This window comes from Pan troglodytes, chromosome 6 (assembly GCF_028858775.2).
Source record: "Pan troglodytes isolate AG18354 chromosome 6, NHGRI_mPanTro3-v2.0_pri, whole genome shotgun sequence".
Taxonomy (NCBI): Eukaryota; Metazoa; Chordata; class Mammalia; order Primates; family Hominidae; genus Pan; species Pan troglodytes.
In genome coordinates this window covers 127,891,644-127,903,583 of record NC_072404.2, presented here as the reverse complement: position 1 = coordinate 127,903,583, position 11,940 = coordinate 127,891,644, and the positions used below count along the sequence as shown (strand labels likewise).

The window sequence follows — 11,940 nt, the reverse complement described above, 5'->3', positions numbered from 1 at the left end:
GCAATGTGGTACAGTTGGGGTGCGTGACTCCCAACAGTCTCTGCAGCCCCTGTGTGCCCTGATTGCCGAGGGAAGGTTGGCACTGATGGAAACAGCATGACTGAGAGGTGGACAAGTGGAAAGTGCTGCCCTTCAGTGACACAATCCTCTGAAGCTCAGGCTGTAGTTTAGATCTTTCCTTAATGTGAATAAGGTCAATTAAGTTTCCTTTCTTTAAACTACCTTTCTAGCATAGGATTTTAAAACTTTTTTAACATCTCAAGTGAAAACTAGATCCATCCAATGATGTGAATGATTTGGAATCAAACTGGCACAGGGTCCAAAATGAATCTCTAAATTATTTAATCTCTAAATTGTGTATTTATTGGGGACTGGACTACAAAGAGGAGCAACCGACCACAGGCATGATTTACTTTTAAATGTGTGTTTTAAATCTATGTTTGTGCTCTTTTACATTTGAAAATTTAAATGCCACATTTAATTCACAAACCCTTCCTTGTGTATTGATTTTTAAATTATGTCATCATAACTGTACCACGTTGCCTAAGTGACATTATGCTACATGATAAACTGCTAATAATGAAGACCTAAAAAGAGCCTCCATCTGCCCATCAGCTTTCTGAAGAGCAATCAAGACAGCACTTGTGCTAAACTGTGCTTAAGGTGCCATGACTCCCAATAGTGTCTGCAGCCCCTGTGGGCTCTGAGAACCGAGAGAAGTTTGGCACTGATCGAAATAGCATAATTGAGGGGGAGACAGGTAGAAAGTCCTGCCCTTCGATGACATGCTCCTCTGAAGCTCAGGTTGCAATTTCAATCTTTTCTTTAATGTGAATAAGGTTGATTGAGTTTAAGGAACCTGCATTCAGGGATCTAATCATCTTTAGATTTCCAACACAATTGGAAGGACAAAATCTACCTCTCTGTCCCTTGTACACTGCTTTTGATGGTCACCAAGAACAACTCAGGCCACTACAAAAAGAAGGCCAAAAAAAGAGCCTACAGAGTAGTGGAAATAAGTAGACATATAACTTATATATAAACACACACATGTACATATACAAACATAAAAGTGTATGCCAATGTGGGAGGCAGGATGCATAAGAAGCAAGAGGTTGGATACACTACAGGAAGAAAACAGGAAAGGCCACTGGGGCAGTACTTACCCAGTTCTCTTTGCATGAGGAATAAGAAGCCACTTCTTAAAAGTCTTCCTAAAAGAAAGGAGAATAAAGTTATACAAACTTGGTCCAAGAGCACTAGGTCAGTACAGGAAGGAAAAGGAAATTTAGGGACAGTTGTTTGCCTGAGTCACAGCAAAAGAGCCTGGAATACACGAAATGAAAAATAAAAGATTTCTTTCACTAAATTTTCAGTCAGGTACAGAGCATGAAAAACAATACTCCTCTGGCCGGTGTAACAGAATATGAAGGAGTTAATCATCCCTTCTCACTTCCAGGGAATGTGGAGCTCATCAGAGCAGAGGGATACAGCAGCCTGGGCATGAAGTTGGACCTGCCTCCTTCTGGAATCAGGGAGATGTAGGAGAGAATGGCAGAGGGAGGAAGAGAGGGCAGTCTGGCAGAGAGTACTAGCTCCTAAGCTCATGTGAGGCATCTCAGGGCTTTCTGAACCAGCTGGAGAGATCTGAGAGCCATCTCCGTTTCCACAATTATAGACAGGAACAGAGGTAGAGAAATACCTTTTTTCTTTCTTACATTATGACCTCATAGTAACCCCCATGAAGGCATGACCTGGGGAAACAGGAGTCATCCATTTTTTAAAGAATGTGATGATGTATCAAAGATGACTCATGTCTTGATCTAGCATGTGGCGTTATAGATGGATAAAAGGAGACATTTGTGTATGTACACATACACACATGCATACATGTATTATGGTTGCGATCATGTTTAAGTATAGACACACTCTTTTCTTACTTTATTAAAATACTGAGTTTATTTCACATATATATTTTTGTCTCCCCATCATTTCCATGTATGATCACTGCTACCATTATATCGTATCACAACATTACATACATACTTAAAACCAAAGGGTAGAGTTCCATCTTTAAAAACCAAATAGGCATTTTGGACAACAAATTCTTGGCGATGGAACCTGGAAAACATTTATTAAACACAGTAGGAAAAGTTCTCACTCTGCATCACAGAGAGGACAACCAGATATCAACTGTTACAGAAATGAAATGAGATGAAATTTTTTTAACAAATTGTCTAAACTCTTTTCTTAAAGTGACTCCCTCCACTGCCAGAGATCTTGAATAGCCTCCTGGTCAGTTATCTGGAAGCAATTCTTCACATAACTGATGAGCTTAGCTTCCACTTTAGGAAGAGAACCACCTTGTTCTATACTTGCTTGCATTTTTGCTTTAATGTCTTCTACAGGACTAGATCCTTTTGGTGTTTCAGGAGATTTTTTCCTGTTTTTTGTTTTGTTTTGTTTTGCTTTTGAGATGGAGTCTGGCTCTGTCACCCAGACTGGAGTGCAGTAGTGCGATCTCGGCTCACTGCAAGCTCCGCCTCCCGGGTTCACGCCATTCTCCCGTCTCAGCCTCCCAAGTAGCTGAGACTACAGGTGCCCACCACCACACCTGGCTACTTTTTTGTATTTTTTAATAGAGACAGGGTTTTGCTGTGTTAGCCAGGATGGTCTCAATCTCCTGACCTCATGATCTGCCCACCTCGGCCTCCCAAAGTGCTGGTATTACAGGCGTGATCCACTGCACTCGGACTTTTTTCCTGTTTTTTGAAGGATTCTTGACCTTTTGATCTGGGTGTTAGTGGTTTTAAGTCTTTTCCATTCTGGCTTCACTTTTGTGCACTTTTGGCTGGTATATCTTATATAGATTTTTTCACTGGAGTTTTTCTTCAGTTTCCTCGTCATCTTCATCATCATCATCATCATCATCATCATCTTCACAGCAGGTTTTACTTTTTTCCATGGAACCCTGCTACCACCTGCAGGAGCAGATCACTTTCCAGATATACCTAAGAGTTTCATGTCCCCCACCTCATCTTCTGACTCTGCATCTTCCTCCACAGCTACTAAGTGCTGTCCACTAATATGCACTGGCCCTAAACCACACTTCAATTGTAAGACCACAGGTAGTGGTATTTCAAAGCCCCCAAGGGAAACTGTTGCCTGCACAGACATTTTCAAAGTTGCCAGTGTTACTTTAATTGGACTACCTTTGTAATTCATTGCTTCTGCTTCAACAATGTGCAATTCATACTTTGCACCAGCCCCTAAACTGATCGTTCTTAAAGATAACTGGTGCTTATTTTCACCATCATTCACCTTAAAGTGATCATCTCTGTCGGCCTTTGGTTCACAATTGAAAAGATAGCTCTGGGGCCTCAAGGGGCTCATATCCATGTTCATCGAATCCTCCATGGAGGGGTGGCATGCACTTATGTGGGAGAGACGGCAAACAGAGATAAACGACTACTGCTCCAGGGAACGGCCCCACAGAACAGAATCACACCCAACACATACATTCTTATACGCATTTTTTTTTTTTTTGGCTGAAATAACAACTATTGCTGATGGGTTTAATGACAATCCAGATGGTGGGTGGTGATGCTATTTCCCGAGTAGGGAAAACCAGGAGAGAAATCAGAGTGGGTCAGGGGGAATTATTAACAAGAAACAGTTCAGTTCAGGACACATTCAGTTTGAGATGAAAATGTTAAGTACGCAGTGGATGCACTATGTGGGTTCAGAGGAGAGATTGCAGGAGATGTCAAATGGGGCATCATCAGCATTTCAAGTCATGGCCCCAGGTGAGCTCTCCTGTGAGGAGAGGGTAGATGGAAAACAGAAAGCAGCCTAGAACTGAGCCCATGGAACCCTAGTTTTGTGGCTGGATCGAGGAAGTGGAAGAATGAGGAAACTAAGCTTTATGTTGAATTCAGTTGAATTTCGTAGAATTGTGTCTCTCCAATTATAATCCTTGGTTTACCCTAAGAGGAAGGGTTCTATGATCAAATTAATGGGATATCTCTCATATACCGCTCCCTCTGGGAGTTTCAGAGGACCAGAGCAATACTTACAGATCAAAGATTCTGAGATGTCCTTAAAGGAAAAAGTTAAATTTTAAAAGAGCATTTCTTTAAGTCAGGGGTTCTTGGAATGTGATCCCCAAACCTGCAGTATGAGCATCACCTGAGAACTTGTGAGGAATGTTCATCCTCAGCTCCCCGCAGACTTACAGAATCAGAAGCTCTAAAAGTGAGACCCTGCAGTCTGTATTATAATAAGCCTGCCACAGTGACTCTGATGTGTGATTCAAAGACCACAATCCCAAACATTTGGCCGTTTTTCTTTTGTTGACAAATAAGTGCTTTCCAAAATGTCCTAGTTGGAAAATATTGTTACTGCAAACCCCAGTTTTAAGATCTTTACTTTAACAAACTTTACAGTGCAGAATCACTATTAAGAATTAAATTCACAGCTGGGCACAGTGGCTCACACCTATAATCCTAGTACCTTGGGAGACCAAGTTGGGCGGATCACCTGAGGTCAGGAGGAGTTTGGAACCAGCCTGGCCAACATGGTGAAACCCCCATCTCTACTAAAGACACAAAAATTAGCTGGGTGTGGTGGCCCACACCTGCAGTCCCAGCTACTTGGGAGGTTGAGGTGGGAAGATCGCTTGAACCCAGGAGGCGGAGGTTGCAGTGAGCCAAGATTGCACCACTGCACTCAAGCCTGGGCAAAAAAGCAACACTCCATCCAAAAAAAAAAAAAAAAATTAAATTTACTATCTCACTTTTTATACATTTGCTGCTAAATCATCATGCCCCAAAATATTTCTATCAATTAAAAAGTGGCTTTTTGCCAACAAACACACTTGGTTATATGCCAGTCTATGATATATTTTAAAATACGCTTTGTTTTGTTGTTGTTTTTTTGAGATGGAGCCTTGCTCTGTCGCCCAGGCTGGAGTGCAGTGGCGTAATCTCGGCTGACTGCAACCTCTGCCTCCTGGGTTCAAGTGATTCTTGTGCCTCAGCCTCTACAGTAGTTGGAATTACAGGCGCAAGTCACCATACCCAGTTAATTTTTGTATTTTTTAGTAGAGACGGGATTTTACCATGTTGCCCAGGCTGGTCTCAAACTCCTGACCTCTAGTGATCCGCTGGTCTCAGCCTCCAAAAGTGCTGGGATTACAGATGTGAGCCACCACAACCAGCCTCAAATATATTTTTAAATTTTACAAATGTAGTGATCTCTTTTGCCTTCCTAAACAGATCAAATTATCTACACCTGCACTATCTAATAAGTTAGCCCCTGACTATATGTGGCTATTTACATTTAAATTGCCTAAAAAAAATGTTAACAGTTTCTCAGTCACACTATCCACATTTCAAGTGCTTGATAGCCATGTGTAGCTCCCAGTTACCACATCAGACAGTGCATATCTAGAACATTTGGTGAACAGCACTGATTTCGATTATGAAGAGTTCCTCGTTTTTGTTACCAATGAATCCCTCAGAGCCAGCGTTTTTTAGAAGAACACAATTGCGATATGTGAGTGTGATCCTCATTTTTCCAGAGGATACCAGTCTTGATGGAGAAGATTAGGGAGGGGCAATGAAAAACTCAGCTAAGAAAATCAGTGGTCGGCCAGGTGCAGTGACTCACGGCTGTAATCCCAGAACTTTAGGAGGCTGAGGCGGGCAGATCACCTGAGGTCAGGAGTTTGAGACCAGCCTGACCAAAATGGTAAAACCCCATCTCTACTAAAAATGCAAAAATTAGCTGGGCATGGTGGTGAGTGCCTGTAACCCCAGCTACTTGGGAGGCTAAGGCAGGAGAATCGCTTGAATCCGGGAGACAGAGGTTGCAGTGAACCAAGATTGTGCCATTGCACTCCAGCCTGGGCGACAGAGTAAGACTCCATCTCAAAAAAAAAAAGAGAGAAAGAAAGAAAAAAGAAAAAGAAAAGAAAAGAAAGAAAATCAGTAGTCTAGAACTTTCTCAAATGTCTCCCTCATTTTTCTACACAGAGTCTTAGGCATCCCATGCTCCAACTCCGTTGAAGTTCCCCTCCTGTTGCCCTTGAAATCCTCTCCTCTCACCACTTAACAGCCTTGTCCAGCCATCACCCCTTTACCACCACTGCTGCTGCTGGTGGTGTCAATTCTCACTGCCGTTGTCATTCTCACCACATATTCTGGCCACTCAGCATCTTTGAAACCCCCTTTTCTGCTCTTCGGCACTCCTACTTTATGAATCCATGCTTTCTTAAACTAGATGCCTTCCCCTTGCTAGTCTCCTTTGCAGTCTATGTAGAAGCCTTTGACCTAGGCTCCACCAGTCAGGTGCATCCATGGGAGATTTCAGTTTGGGAGAAAGCAATACAATTAAAAGGCACCACCCAGGCACTATGTGATAGTATGCCAGTCAGGATGGCAGAGGGTGGCCACAGAGACGTTCTGCTTTCAGCGGGAGCAGGGGCAACGGTCTGAAGGTAGTGCCCCATGCTCAATGTCAGCAAGGCAAATCCCTGTCCTGGCTCAGCATGGCAGGAGGACCGCCACCGGAACAACCCACTGATGTGACTTGCATCGTATTCCTGGCTATAAAACATCCAAAGCCCCATTCTGTGGCTTCTTGGAAATTCTGTGAGCTGTCTTTTAATATGTTCCTTTTCAGCTCAAATTAGCAAGAGTGGGTTCTGTCGCTTGTAAATGGCATCCATAGCAGAAATTCCTACCCAAGTTGGAACGAGTTCTCTTTATAGCATTTACCCACACACATTGATTATGTGGCTTGTGTCAGACTCTCTGCCAGGGACTGGAGATACAAACATATAGGGGATTTGTTCTCAAGGGGCTTAAAATTCAGGCAAAGAAACAGATCAGGACACCAATAAGGACTTTAAAATACTGTCGGTGGTCGTGACAGAAATACAAATGTGGCATCGTGGAGACCCAAAGGACAGGAAGGAGGAAAGCAAACTGGGGAAGTCTTTAAGGAGAAGATGGCTCTTGAACTCAGTTGTCAAAGATAAACAGGTGTTTGACAGGCAGACAATAGGACAAAGGAAAGGAAAAAGCATGCAGCAGGGGAGCAGGCTGCTTCAGTCTTCCTTGTTCTGGAAGCAATGGTCGAAAAGCGTGTGGTCAGATGGGGACAGGAAGAGTCCGGGCAGCAACAACAAGGCCAGAGAAACCATGAAAACAATAGTGTCATTTGAGTGCCTACTGTGTACGTTGTTCTAACCATTTTACATTGTATTAACTCATTCATGCCTCATTACAACACTAGGAAGTGGATGACTAAATCAGCCTTACATGATAAAACACTAAGGCAGGCTGGGTGTGGTGGCTCACACCTGGAATCCCAGCACTTTGGGAAACTGAGGCGGGTGGATCACCTGAGGTCAGGAGTTTAAGACCAGCCTGGCCAGCATGGTGAAACCCTGTCTCTACTAAAAATACAAAAATCAGCCGGGTGTGGTGGCAGGCGCCTGTAGTCCCAGCTACTCTGGAGGCTGAGGCAGGAGAATCGCTTGAACCCGGGAGGCAGAGGTTGCAATGAGCTGAGATTGTGCCACTGCACTCCAGCCTGGGCAAGAGAGTGAGACTCTACCTCAAAAAACATAAAATAAAAAATAAAACATTAAGGCAGAGAGAAGACTTGCCTGGGATACAAACACCTAGGGGGCAGCAGAAGAAAGGTTTTACCCTGTGATACAGCTCTAGAGTCCATATTTTAACCACCCACGCTACTACAGCCAGTTGGGAACCAGTGCAGGGCGTCTTTATATTCCATTCTAAGGAGCTTGGACTTGACCTTCTAGCAGTGCTAAAAGGGTTTGGTTTTGCTTTTTAACTTTTAAGTTCAGGAGTACATGTGCAAGTTTGTTATATAAATTGTGTGTCATGGGGTTTTAGTGTGCAGATGATTTCGTCACCCAGGTAATCAGCATAGTACCCAACAGGTAGTTTTTCGATCCTCACCCTCTTCCCATCCTCCACCCTCAAATAGACCCTGGTATCTGTTGTTTCCTTGTTTATGTCCATGTGTACTCAATGTTTACTTCCCATTTATAAGTAAGAACGTGTGGTATTTGGTTTTCTGTTCCTGTGTTAGTTTGCTAAGGATAATGGTCTCCAGCTCTATCCATGTTGCTGCAAAGAACATGATCTCGCTCTTTTTTGTAGTTTCATAGTATTCCTTGGTGTATATGTACCACCTTTCCTTTATCCAGCCTACTGTTGTAGGGCATTTAGGTTAATTCCTTATCTTTGCTATTATGAACAGTACACTAAAACCTTTTAAGCAGGTGAGTGGAATGATCAGACTTGTGTTTTAGGAAAAACGCAAGGTATTTACAGAACAAGGCAGCATGAGTATGGGTAGCTAAGCAGGAAGACCTGACTCTACTTCCCACAATGCGTACACACACATACCTCCTCCTGGAGCCTGCCACACAAACCAGGACAACAAAAAGGAAAGCTTTTGGGAAAGGGATTCAAAACCAAAGAAGAAACAGCAACTCTTAGCAGAATATCTCACAACAGACTTGGGGCACAACCATGGTTCCCAACTTAGCAGCTTTGTGACCCTAGGCAAATTATTAGGTTGATGCAAAAGTAATTGCGATTTTTGACATTGAAAGTAATGGCAAAAACTGCAATTTTGCACCAACCTAATACTTCACTGATTTAAGCTTCATTTTTTTTCTGTGAAAGTGGAGAAACAGAATGAAAATCCCTATTCCAAAACTCTGGGAGGAGGTCAGACATGTTTTCAGAATTCAGATTTCTGGATGATAGAACAGTAGCATGGTGTATATACCATGTATTATGTAACACACCCAGTGAGCTCTGATGCACTCCTCTATAATCAAATTCATTAATATTTCTGCAGCAAAACATGAATATTTACAACAGGTAGGATAAATCAAAACTAGAAAAAGTCTCACGTAAGTTCTAGTTAGGTTTTGCTGTCAAAAGATTTCAGGTCAGGTTCATTTCACATTCAAATGAATTATGAAAAGCTTGAGGCTTTCAAAGATTTTTGGGTTTCCAAATTGTAAATAAGGGATTGTGCCCCTCTTATTATACTATTGCTTTAGAGCTGTTATAAGAATTAAGTGAGATAATGCATATAAAGCACTTAGGTCCTGCTATCCCTCCCAACTGTCAACGAATGTGACCCAGGATCCCAGCTATAGATCCCATGTGCCTCAACTCTGCCATTTCAAAAAGAGTTCAACTGGAGCCATTTTCATCCCTTCTTTTGATCGTGGCTTCTAATCTTTACTGTCTGTGAGCCCTACCACCGATCATAATGCTTCCTCCATCATTTTTCTTGGGAATTCTAGCAAGTTGTCATGCAGTCGGGCCCCTCATGAAGTCCCCAAGTTCCTAAGGTGGGTGCTATAGACCAGCCCACTCCATGTGCCTCGATGCACAGGCCTGTCTCCAGGACCATTCCCGGGAGGTGTGGAGCTATGGCAAATCACTGTGAGGGAACTTCCTTGCATCCATGATATTTTTGAAAGCAAAATGTTGCTCAAACCAGGAAAAGTGATCATTACATTTTACTAAATATGGGAAAGACATACCAGGGGAATCACACAGAATTTCAGCCAGGCAATGTTCAGCAAGGAAACATTTATTGACTGTGTTTCAGGCATGACGCCGCTAGGCCACCTGCCCCACCCTTAAGGACAGCACAATTTCTATCCCTTCTTCTCCAACCCTCTGTTATATTCCTTTATCTCTATCAGAGTTTTGCTGAAATCAGTATCACTATCATCATCATCCTTCCATGAATACAGTGCTTTAAAACTTACTTAGGACTCACACACACATCACCTTGTTCCTGCCTTACAGCTGCATGGGTTATGATTAAACCTGTTTCACAGGTGAAAAAACTGGAGCTCTTGGAAGTCTGAAAGTGGCTACCTATGTCTTTATCTTTCTCTTCTATGGGACACTGCCTCCTCAGCCAGACTTCCCACAGAAGGCAATTTTCATAAAATGCTGGTTGCTCCAGCAGAGGCCCTGGAGAGAAAAACATCAAGCAATCCTGAGTAATGCATATCACACCCACAGACCAAGCCATCAATGCCATTTCGTGTGTTTGACTGGACCAACTCAGGAGGCTTCCCTGGACTGGTCATTAGGCCCAGGGTATAGAATGATCACAGTTCACCTGTCTGCAAAGAGAAGGAGAGCTCCTGAGTGTTGACATTTCCATCTCCATTACGAAGAACAGCACCTCCCACACTCTGACTGAGCATCAGACTTACCCTGAGAGATGTTTTAAACTCCTATTTCCAGGCCAGTCCCCAGAGATGCTGAGATCATCAATCTTAGGTAAAGGCTGGGAAGGTGTTCTTTCTTATGTGCCCCTAGATGATTCTGGTACAAAGGCAGTCTGGGGAACCACTGACCTAGAAAAATCAAGAGACACATATTACAGACAAACCACTTTAAACGTACCAAATCCTAATTTCTGGCCACTTAAAATGTTGTGGCCACACCAGGGACAGAAAGGAAATGGCCTGGGAACATTCATGCAAACAGCTGTAATAAATATTCAGTTTGGATAACTTTTGTGCAAATGACATAGAGATGTTGTGAAGGAAGTATTAAAAAATTAGGTGGAATGAAAAATGAACATTGGGTATCTAGAAGATGCTCTCAGGCAGATTTGTGTGAGGGCTTGTTGCTCATTCTTCACCTCATTCTCTCTCTTTTTCCCCATTGCCCTCCCCTACCATCCCCAAGTAGGAGCTTATTTCAGTTGCAGGATAACACTTCAGAAATCAAATGGAAACTGAAAAATTACTTCTCTGGTTAGCATCTGTTTGGCAATATGTTTACTGCCTCTATTCAGCCCTGAGCAACTGCCAGGAAAGCCAAAAAGAGGGCAAGAGCTCTATTCATCTAATTACTTCAGCAGAAGAAAAATGTGTTAATTAACTGACCTTAATAATTCATATATATCTGAAGTGAGGGATCATTAGACTTGCACGCAGGGCCTGGCATCTGAGTAAAGGATCAGTGGAACGATCTCACAGGCAGCCTCATTTTGGAGAGCTGATCTATTTTTGTTTTCTTAAGAACAAATCTACCACCTCCAAAAATGATTGAAGAACTTTTCTGCAAATAACGGGTTTGCAGTAACACCTTGATTCCTCCAATTGCCTTAGCCCCTCAGGGGGATGTGAAATATTTTTAGAACCACAACAGCCTAACATATGAATTGGATTTCATTATGCTGGCTGCTGATTGGAACATTATAAAGTAAAGGGGAATGTGACTGTGTGTGTCCTCTATAGACTTCCAAATAAGAATGAGGAGTGACAAGAATGAGGCTTGCTTTGCTGGGGAACTGATAGAATCATTCAAATCACAGTTCCCTATCAAATATGCTGCTGAACAGAAACCAGCCCAGGAAGTAGTACAACAGGCCTCAGCTTTTGAAGATAGTCTAAGGAAGAGAAAGGATGCTGATAATTTTATTCTCAAAGACAGTGGGACCCCTAAGCAGGTACACTGTTTACATTTGCCTTCCTGGGGTTTTGGCAGGGGGAGTGCAGATCCATTTTAAATCCACAGATAGAAAGGCAAAAGTGAATCATGGTGCATTTGCAATGGAAACAAATCATTTTCCAAAAGCATTTATGAAACAATTACACAGGCATCGTAGATGGAGAAGCACATAGACGGAGGCTGTGAGTCTATTTCACAGAGGACAAACAAAAAATGACAAAGAGTGGTAGGAGGTTCTCCAGAGGGTCAGCAAGACATGGCAGTGATGACAAAGACACAGCTGCCATGGCGGCCGGGCCAGAGCACCTGCCCCCTGGCAATGACTCCAGCCCATCAGGCCAAGGCTGTCACTGTAGTGTGTGCACCACAGCTGAGCCCCAGAGCCAGCCGCAGA

At 42.9% G+C, this 11,940-nt stretch overlaps 1 pseudogene; it reads right to left on the bottom strand.

Moving 5' to 3' along the window:
- Nucleotides 1-2,151: 2,151 nt before the first annotated feature.
- On the bottom strand, nucleotides 2,152-3,502 carry LOC744966 (nucleophosmin-like; annotated as a pseudogene).
- Between the last annotated feature and the right edge of the window lie 8,438 nt (nucleotides 3,503-11,940).